This window comes from Pimephales promelas, chromosome 4 (genome assembly GCF_988280905.1).
Source record: "Pimephales promelas chromosome 4, fPimPro1.hap1.1, whole genome shotgun sequence".
Lineage (NCBI taxonomy): Eukaryota > Metazoa > Chordata > Actinopteri > Cypriniformes > Leuciscidae > Pimephales > Pimephales promelas.
The window spans coordinates 13,487,928-13,498,615 of NC_142772.1; the positions used below are offsets into that span (position 1 = coordinate 13,487,928).

At 35.7% G+C, this 10,688-nt stretch overlaps 1 protein-coding gene across 2 annotated transcripts in view; it reads right to left on the reverse strand.

Annotated features, from left to right (window-relative positions):
• LOC120472238 (transmembrane protein 272) overlaps nucleotides 1–10,688 on the reverse strand; it is a 63,698-nt gene that overhangs the window by 28,641 nt on the left and 24,369 nt on the right. The gene's annotated exons all lie outside the window — the stretch shown is intronic.

A 10,688-nucleotide genomic window follows, 5' to 3' on the forward strand; every position in this document is an offset into this window, starting at 1 on the left:
CCCTGGCCACCCCATGTATAAAACTCTAGTTCCGCCACTGGTTGCATCCCTAGTTCTGATGACTTCCAAGGATACTGCGGAAACTGTTTCTATGAGGCTGGAGGAAGCATCTAATGTTTCAGGCAAGCCGTTTTAACATTTAATCATTTAAACCTAGTACTAGTCTCTATTTTCAAGCTACTAGTACTTTTGAGATACTAAATCTATTCCATTAAGTACTAGTGCTTATCCAATAGCTAGTGCTTAATCTTTAGATACTAGTGCCTTTTCTTTAGATACTAGTGCTTATTCTTTAGGTACTAGTACCTTTTTAAAGATACTAGAACTTATTCATTAGATACTAGTCCTTATTTATTAGATACTTGTACTTATTCATTAGATACTAGTCCCTATTTATTAGATATAGTGCTTATTTATTAGTTACTAGTGCTTATTCATTAGATACTAGTATTATTCATTAGATACCAGTACTTATTATTTGATACTAGTATATTCATTACTATTACCTATTAAATAGATACTAGTACTTATTTCGATAGTTACAAATTAAATTTTTTTGCCAGTGACTTCTATGGGGGTCTGTTATTTCTAGTTAACAGACTACGGCGCTGCTAGTATAACACACCGTTGCCATGGACGCAGTTCAGAGACGGAACAGACTATTTTCTTTAGCAGAAGCAATACTCGTTTTTAAATCAATAAACTCGTTTTTAAGTCAATATTTTGTGTCAAATTATTGATTGATTTATTTATTTGGTTGATTTATATGTAGGCTAATAAGCAGGATAATATATAGCGAGGCGGTTGTTATAGCGAATACAACCAACAACCGCCTCGCATACATTATCCCATTCATATGTCGCTGGCACATAAGCATTATTAGCCTTCAACTTGTGAAATATTGATCATTTTTGGTAGATGGCGCGATCCGTTTTGTCTAACAAAACTTTGTTCGCAAAAGTTTGCTTGAATGTTGTTCGATTCAGTGCGAAAATAAATGGAAACACCTTAAAATGTCTCAAATCAATTCGATATACCAATTTGATTGCAAAACAGCATGTGACGTCATTACGTACAGGTTTTTATTCGCTTTAAAGCCGTTGGATGGAAACACACTTTCACCAGCTTTATCCGCATGAGTTTTTTAACCGAATTTCAGATAATTCGATTGACAAGAGGATGGAAACATGGCTTGGCTTACTTACTTACTTTTGGATGTTCAACACTTATTACAAACAGAGTGACCCAATTACTTCCACTTACTTAAACATGGCTACTTAGCTATGCGTGTAATGCGCGAATTGGTGGGCGGGGCTAAACCGGCCGTGTTGAAGTAGGTGTTGATCTTCTTCTGCTGGGGTGGTGTTTTAACCCCTTCGACGTCATAGTTTCCCACTTTTAAAAACGAGGCGTTTTCAGAGGCTGGTGTCAATAAAAGCTTTTATTGGACTAACAAGGACGTTTTCAGTTCTGAAACTTACAGGATATTCTTATAATATGATGACCTCTTAGATGTCAAAAGCTCAAGGAAAATTTGATTTCTCAGTTCATCACCCCTTTAAATATGCAATTTTCAGCTGAGTGTATTATCTTAGCCCTCCCTTTTGAATACAACTTTCAAATTACTTGACAAAAAATTACATCCCGAGAAAAGTGGATTTATGGGGGTGAAATCACATTGACTCCCATTCATTCTGCACTCGACCGCGAGCGCCCCTGCATGGACAGAGACGTGTTACTGCAGCCAGTACAGAACCCGGAAGTAACCAGCCAGTGCCAATTCTCTTCAATTAGACATTAGCTGTGTCTGAAACCGCTCACTCGTTCACTCATTCACTAATCCCTATGGCATTTGAGTGCACTATATCTGCAAGGAGTGAACGAGATGAAGTGAGTGAATTCGGACGCTGACGTTTAAACTGTGCATCGGAGAGTTGGAGCTGTCGCAGTAAAGGCTTCGTCACGCGTACTGATAAAACTCCTTTTATCTTACATTACCTACTTTATAAAATAATATTAACAACAATAACAATCATAATGACTTTGTAACTTTGAAATTGTAACTCTCACGTTCACAGATGACGTGTCGTTGAGCGCCCTCCGGCGACCGTTATTATTCAAATGAATACGCTTCTTAACGACGATTAACGGATATTTTTCAAATCCTCCACTGGATGTAATGTAATCTCTGGTTTAAACTTGCTCGCGCCGCACTTTCATGCGCGCTCAATTCTCTCCGCATTGGATTGTGGGAAATAGGGCTTCAGCAAGTGTACATCGAATGTACACTCGAATTCAGAGAGGATTGTGGGTAAAAGTAGTGAATGAATGTAGGGAATGATGTCGTTCACTCAGAATTTGGACACCACTACAAAATGGCCGACACCCGATATAGTGAACTATATAGTGGATAGGGAGCGATTTCAGACACAGCTATTCTCTGGTATTATGATGGATGTATCATGTTACGCGACAGTTCCCGTTACGGACTTGACCACACTGAAAGACTGCTTTAAAACTTTCACATCAAACATAAAGCATATCTTTTCATTAAGGTGATTTTCGTTTATGTATTAATTGTATCTTAATTATAATAAATGTTTCATCGACCAATTGCCTGGATTTAATAAATAAGAAGTAATAACGGACAATAGATAATCAGGACACGACGCCGACGCCTGGAGCTCGTCTCGTGAGTCAAATTAACCGAAACACAGTGTATAAGGTAGGTCTATTTGCCTCACACACCAGAGAAATATATCTATAGAAAGCTTGAAATGTGTACTTTTAAACAAAACAATTCAAAAAGAAAGAAAACAGACTATTCTCTGCTTAATGTAATCCGTATGAAATGTGCATTTCTCTCTGGCGCATTCACTACTGAAATGATCGCGAGTCAGGTCAAGAAAGACGGTCTTTTGTTTTATGTTTTAGAAAAACACGTGTTAAGTGAAGCCAAGAAAGACGGCCTTTTCTTTTATGTTTTAGAAAAACAAGTAGGCTATTTTTGTAAAGTGAAGTAAAGAGAGACTGTCATTATTTTTCTTTTTTAAAGAAAAGACCGTCGGTCTTCTGGGCTGTGACATTTCTGCTTTTCTTTTGTTTAAACCTATAAATGTATCCATTTGTCCTGTTCTGTCAATCTGCGTGAAATATAAAATTGAGCCCATTACAAAGGAGCCGAGCGAGCGGGACGATTCCTCCCGACAACAGTCCAAATTATCGGTAAATAAACATTTCAACTTGATGAAATGTATGAAACAATAGTATTTTTTTTTTTCGCTTATTCATTTTCGTTTGGACATGCATATGTTGGTGTTTTGATATTATTTTAAAATGTGCTGTAAAAGGTTATTATATAGCCTTTATGTATAGCCCTCTGAAGAAGAATAATGTAACATTTCTACTAAATGCTACAGTAAAATGGTTTGATATGTGGTGTGTGTATGGGACGTCCCGTATAAGAACTGACCGTTAGTTTTTTCTACTTATTAGAAATGAGGAATTTATGGGCCTCTGAAGTCAAATAATGGGAGATTTCTCCAAAATGCTACAGTAAAATGGTTTGATATTTGTAAATTTATTTGTTTCAAGGATAGCCCCTTGAGATGAACCATCTCATTTTCGAGGGGGTCCCTTCTTTACAACAAACAAGATCTTAATAGAAGTTCATAAATAAAGTAAATACAACACAAGACTATTACAAACATTTAAATACATTGACATTCTCATACATACACACACACTTTCAAACAATGCTCCCATAATACTCTCTTTCCCTTTTGTCCCCTACCATCATCAAAAACAAGTCAAAAAACCATCTGCGAAAAATAAAAAATACACAATCAAAATAAGGATATGCTTACAAACATCCATAAACCCATACAGGTTTCCCCGAGAGAAAAAAAAAACAAAACAAACAAAAATAAATAAATAAAATAAATAAAAAAATAATAATAATAAAAATAACAATAATAAAAAATGAAGTCAATAAATTAAAATGAATCAAAAACAAGAACATGTTGTTTGAAGATAAGTAAAAAGTGATGATTTAAAAACATAAAAAGAAGATATAGATCTGAGCGAGCAGGGAAGATTATTCCAATCTGATGGAGCTTTAAACTTAAACGCTCGACGACCAACTCCTTTATGAGTTCTAGGTATATGAAAAAATAACTGTACTGTATGCCTTAAATTGTATTGAGTGTTGAAAGGAATTAGGTAATATTTCAAGTATGAAGGGAAATTAAAATGAATACATTTAAAAATAAGTAATGACCAATGAAATTGCCTCCTTGACTTGGGTAACAGCCAGTTCAAAGACTCATACAATTGACAGTGGTGAGTTCTGTAAGGACATCGGAGCACAAATCTACAAAGACTATTATATAGAACAGAAATAGGTTGAAGATTTAAGTCAGTGGTGTTCCCATAAATGGCATCCGCATAGTCAAGTATTGGGAATATTAAATGAGTAATAATTCTTTTGCGAACCTGTTGTGAAAAGCAATCAGCAGAGCGATAAAGTGACTTCAATTGCCCATATACTTTCTTACAAATAGAGTTAATATGAGGTTTGAAGGAAAGCTGAGTATCAAGCCAGAGACCCAGATATTTAAATTCTTCAACTTTTGATAAAGTTGTTCCATCCTGTAAACTAATTGACCAATTATTCAATAAATGTAACGAACTACGTCGAGTGCAAAACAACATACTTTTAGATTTGCTCCTGTTCAATAAAAGTTTATTGGAGAAAAAACATTTCTGCACTAAGTTGAAGTCCAATTGTAAAGAATGTTGAATTTGTAGAATGTCAGAGCTGGAAAAGTATAATGCAGTGTCATCTGCGTATAGATGAATTGAACTGTTTGAACAAATTTGCGGTAAATCATTAATAAAAATAGAAAATAAAAGAGGACCTAGAGCTGAACCTTGTGGAACACCTTTATCTATCATTTTGAAGCTTGACTGACTGCCTTGGATAGTAACACACTGACTTCTGTGATGAAGAAAAGAATTAAAGAATAATAAGGAGTCAGAAGAGAGTCCAATAGCATACAATTTATCCAAAAGAAGGTAATGATCAACCATATCAAATGCTTTGGTAAGATCAATAAATATAGCTCCTGTTGGCATATTACTGTCTGATGCTGACAATATGTCATTTGTGAATTTTAGAAGAGCAGTGGTGGTTGAAAAGTTTGATCGAAAACCTGATTGATGTGGAGATAATAGATTTTGAACATTGAGATATTGAGAAAGTTGGTTAAAAATTAGTTTTTCAAATATTTTTGCTACACAATTGATAATTGAGATAGGTCTGTAATTATTAATATCTGTATCACCTCCTTTATGAAGAGGAATTACTCTGGCGCATTTCCATGAATTGGGTATTTCACAAGTTGCCAATGATAAATTAAATAATTCAGCCAGTGGAAATGATAGAACACAAGAGGCAAGTTTATAAAACTTAATCTCCAGCCCATCTGGGCCAGCACTGCATCCAGAGTTTATACCATCAATAACCTGCTGAGTAACAGTATGAAAGCAAAAGGAACTATTGCACCTGTTCAGGGTCACAAAAGAATCCAAGTGAGAGGTAAAGGAGGAAGAACTGCCAATCGTAGAGAAGTGCTGACTGAAAGCTTCTGCAATTAATAAAGGTTCACTGATAGTATCATTATTTACTCTTATGTGTTTACTCTTATTTGTTTTAATAAGCATATGAGATCTCATTTGATCCATGCAAGTGTCTACCCTTAACTCTAATTGATGTCCAAGGAGCATGTTTATCTATTATCTCAACAAATTCAGTGTAAAAGTAGTTCCACGCATCTTCAACAGATGGAATTAACTGAAATCTCTCCCAATTTATGTTTATTATATCTTGAATAAAATGTTCAGGAATAAAATTATTTGATTTTCTCACTCTGATTAATTTAGGAGGAAGATTAGGCATTTTAATTTTCCAGATGCAAAAAACTATAGAATGGTCACTAAGAGAATCAGATAATACCCCAGATTTTAAAATTCTATCAGGATGAGAAACTAGAATCTAGTCGATCAAGGAAGAAGAGCTATGACCAACTCTTGTAGGTTCAGTTATAAGTTGAGTTAAATGTATGCTGTTAAAGAGATTGCGGTCTTTATTAGAAGAATGAGCTAACCAATTAGAGTTAAAATCCCCCAATATAATTTTCTCATTAGCACCGTTTAAAGAGTTAACGGTAGACAGAATACATTCAGTGGTTTCAGCTGGAGCTGAAAAAGTAGTGAATGAATGTAGGGAATGATGTCGTTCACTCAGAATTTGGACACCACTACAAAATGGCCGACACCCGATATAGTGAACTATATAGTGGATAGGGAGCGATTTCAGACACAGCTATTCTCTGGTATTATGATGGATGTAGCCTATCATGTTACGCGACAGTTCCCGTTACGGACTTGACCACTCTGATAGCGGCACTGAAAGACTGCTTTAAAACTTTCACATCAAACATAAAGCATATCTTTTCATTAAGGTGATTTTCGTTTATGTATTAATTGTATCTTAATTATAATAAATGTTTCATCGACCAATTGCCTGGATTTAATAAATAAGAAGTAATATATAACGGACAATAGATAATCAGGACACGACGCCGACGCCTGGAGCTCGTCTCGTGAGTCAAATTAACCGAAACACAGTGTATAAGGTAGGTCTATTTGCCTCACACACCAGAGAAATATATGTTCAGGAATAAAATTATTTGATTTTCTTACTCTGATTAATTTAGGAGGAAGATTAGGCATTTTAATTTTCCAGATGCAAAAAACTATAGAATGGTCACTAAGAGAATCAGATAATACCCCAGATTTTAAAATTCTATCAGGATGAGAAACTAGAATCCAGTCGATCAAGGAAGAAGAGCTATGACCAACTCTGGTAGGTTCAGTTATAAGTTGAGTTAAATGTATGCTGTTAAAGAGATTGCGGTCTTTATTAGAAGAATGAGCTAACCAATTAGAGTTAAAATCCCCCAATATAATTTTCTCATTAGCACCGTTTAAAGAGTTATTTCAGTGGTTTCAGCTGGAGCATTTGGAGGTTTATAAATATTTCCTATGATAAAGTGCTGAGGATTCACACTTGGCACTACAAGTTCTGCAGTCAAATTTGAAGATACATAAGTTAGAAGGCCCCCACCTCTTGTGCCCCTGTCTTTCCTGAATAAAACATAGTTATCAAGTTTGATTTCATCATCAGAAATATCACTGTTTAACCAGGTTTCAGAGAGAGTAATTATATGTGGTTTATTGTAAGTGAGCCAAACTTTTAATAAATCAATTTTGGATGGCAAACTCCTAATATTCAAGTGAATAACTAGTAAACCTTTAGTGTTGGAAGTCATTACTCATAAATAAGGATACATACGTGTCAGCAAAACTGCATATAAAGCAACAACGCAGATTATAGTATAGTAGGGCAGATGAAGAGAAGGGCAATAGGAGACCAAAAAAAAAAAAAAAAAAAAACACACACACACACACGCATACACACACCCAAACACACACACACACACACACACACACACACACACACAAAGAAAATATATACATAAGTGTGAACAGAGTTCACAGCTCTGACTGCCTGCCCCATTAATGTATAAAATAAAAGTTCTAGGTCTATTAAAGCTATAGCATAGTAGCATAATTAATACTGAATGAAATCATCGAAAATAAAAGAACCTAGGCCTATCAATAGTATAGTATAGTGCTAAAGATCGAAATAAGAAAATACAAAAGGAGACTATGCTATACTATTTAATGTGTTAAATAATAATAATAATAATAATATATTAAAAAAACAAAACAAAAACAAAACAAAAAAAACAGTCTTTTAACGTTTCGCTATTTTACGGCAATTGAATCATATTATATTATATGACAAACAATTGTGGTTGTTCACAAGTCATAATCAAGCTCCCAGCATTGATTTACAAAGAATAAGGAAACAAAAAATAAATGAAAAGCAGCCACTCAACCGCATTTAAGCAAGTAACAACACGAATGATAAATAGTAATTTGAATGCCACTCCGGCAGGCTAAATAGTTAGATAGTCCATCGGCTAGCAAGATAGTCCATCAGCAGAAGCAAATAGTTTGATCGCTATAACTTTAAGTTGTCATATCAGAGTCACCGGAGGAGTTCATAGCAGAGAGTTCATCAAAAAATTCCTCAGCTTCCTCATGTGTACGAAAAAAATTGTGTCTTACCAGCAACGGCAACTCTCAGTGTGCAAGGATAGATCAATGCATATTTAATGTCCCGATCACGGAGCTTTTTCTTAATCGCGTCAAACCCTCTGCGCCTCTGAACCAAGCCTGTGGAGAAATCCGGATAGATAAAGACACGCGATCCTTTATACTGTAGAGGCTCCTTCTTCTCCCTGGATAATTTCATTATATTTAGCTTATCCTGGAAGTAATGAAACTTTACCAAGATCGGCCTTGGCCCCTTGACTCTGGTGTTGTTTTGGATACCTGTACGGTGGCAGCGCTCAATCACCAGAGGAGTGGGGAAATTCCCATCACCTAGGAGTTGAGGGATCAGCTGTCTCATGAAGCCAAGGATGTCTCTAGCCTCGGCCCTCTCTGGAATGCCAATGAATCGTAGATTCAAGCGTCTGCTTCGGTTTTCAGCATCCTCAGCCCATGCTTTCAGGTCATTGTTTTCCTTTTCAAGCACTTTCACACGTTTAGCCAGGTCTGTTATATTATCCTCATTTGAGCTGACTCTCTGCTCAAGCTCAATAACTTGCTCTCCAAACATTTGAAGTGATCCATCTATTTTCATCAAATTAGCTCCAATTGAGTCAATTTTGGCATCCATGTGTGACATCATATCAAGCTTCATTTGATGCATCATGTCCAGAATACTTTGGAGAGTAATTGCCTTGTCACCCATTGAGAGGCAAAACTCTTTCCACTTACTCAGCAAAGAAAGATATAATCCAGGATATAGACCAGGTTTTAGAGTTGACGATTGGTTTAGTTTGACTTACTTACTAAGCCACTAGTAGACCATTGCACAGAAAGGAAAGATGTATGTCACGTTGATCTTAATAAGCGAATTGTTGAGGCAGCAGACTGCAGCTTGTAGCACAAACTCACACCACGGTGGCCATCTTGTTTTTTTTTTATTGATATTAGGTGTGTGTACTGTCTGGGACGTCCCCTATAAAAATTGGCCATTAGTTTTTTCTACTTATTAGAAATTAGGTATTTATAGGCCTCTGAAATCGAGTAATGTAACATTTCTCCAAAATGCTGCAGTAAAATGGTTTGATATGAGGTGTGTGTACTGTATGGGACGTCCCGTATAAGAACTGACTGTTAGTTTTTTCTACTTATTAGAAATGAGGAATTTATAGGCCTCTGAAGTAGAATAATGTAACATTTCTCCAAAATGCTACAGTAAAATGGTTTGACATGAGGTGTGTATACTGTATGGGACGTCCCGTATAAGAACTGATCATTATTTTTTTTTTTCTACTTATTAGAAATTAGGAATTTTAGGCCTCTGAAGTCGAATAATGGGAGATTTCTCCAAAATGCTACAGTAAAATGGTTTGATACGAGGTGCGTATACTGTATGGGACGTCCCGTATAAGAATTGGCCATTAATTTTTTCTACTTATTAGAAATGAGGTATTTATAGGCCTCTGAAGTTGAATAATGTGACATTTCTCCAAAATGCTACGGTAAAATTGTTTGATATGAGGTGTGTATACTGTATGGGACGTCCCCTATAAGAACTGACCATTATTTTTTTCTACTTATTAGAAATGAGGAATTTATCGGCCTCTGAAGTCGAATAATGGGACATTTCTCCAAAATGCTACAGTACAATGGTTTGATATGAGGTGCGTATACTGTATGGGACATCCCGTATAAGTCTGGCAACCCATCACCCTGTGCTTTAATCAAGAGGAGTTCAGGGCTGCGTTTCCCAAAAGCATCGTAAGCCTAAATTGATCGTAAAAATGATCTTAATATTACGTTCTGTTTCCCAAAAGCATCGTAACTTAAGTAGCACTTGAAAATCTTCGTAGATCTACGAGTGCTCTGGAGTAGTCGTACATCCCCGAGTGCATCGTAAGAAGACAGAGTTATGAGGTCACCTGCAGGACAACCGGCAGATTACACTTTTATCTAGATTCAATAGATTACATTGCAACGCAAGTAGCCTGTAATATATAGGTTTTGATTGTACACTTTGTTGTACTCGTGTTTTGTTTAAATGAATAAATTAAATAATTAAAAAGGGAAGAAAAAATAGAAATACACATCTAAATTAAACGAATGAACAAAAAAAAAAAATTATAAATATGTCATCTGGGAAATATGCTTTAAAGACCGGGCAAAATAGGGATGAATTCAAAAAAATCTGTCAATGACTTGCTGACGTGCACGAAAACCAGCCATGGATTGGGCATTTCTAGCGGTCCTCCTTCCCTGATCTTTGAACACGGTTGCAGTTAATTTGCAACATGTCCTTCCAGATGTTTTGTTTTTCCTTATTTGTATGGTGTCCTTTAAATCTGTTAAAAATAAAATCTTTCCCTCTATCTCCTCTGGAAGGACATTAATTTTATCTTTTTTGAAAGGTAGCCCATCTTCTCTTGTTTTTTTTTTCAGCCTGT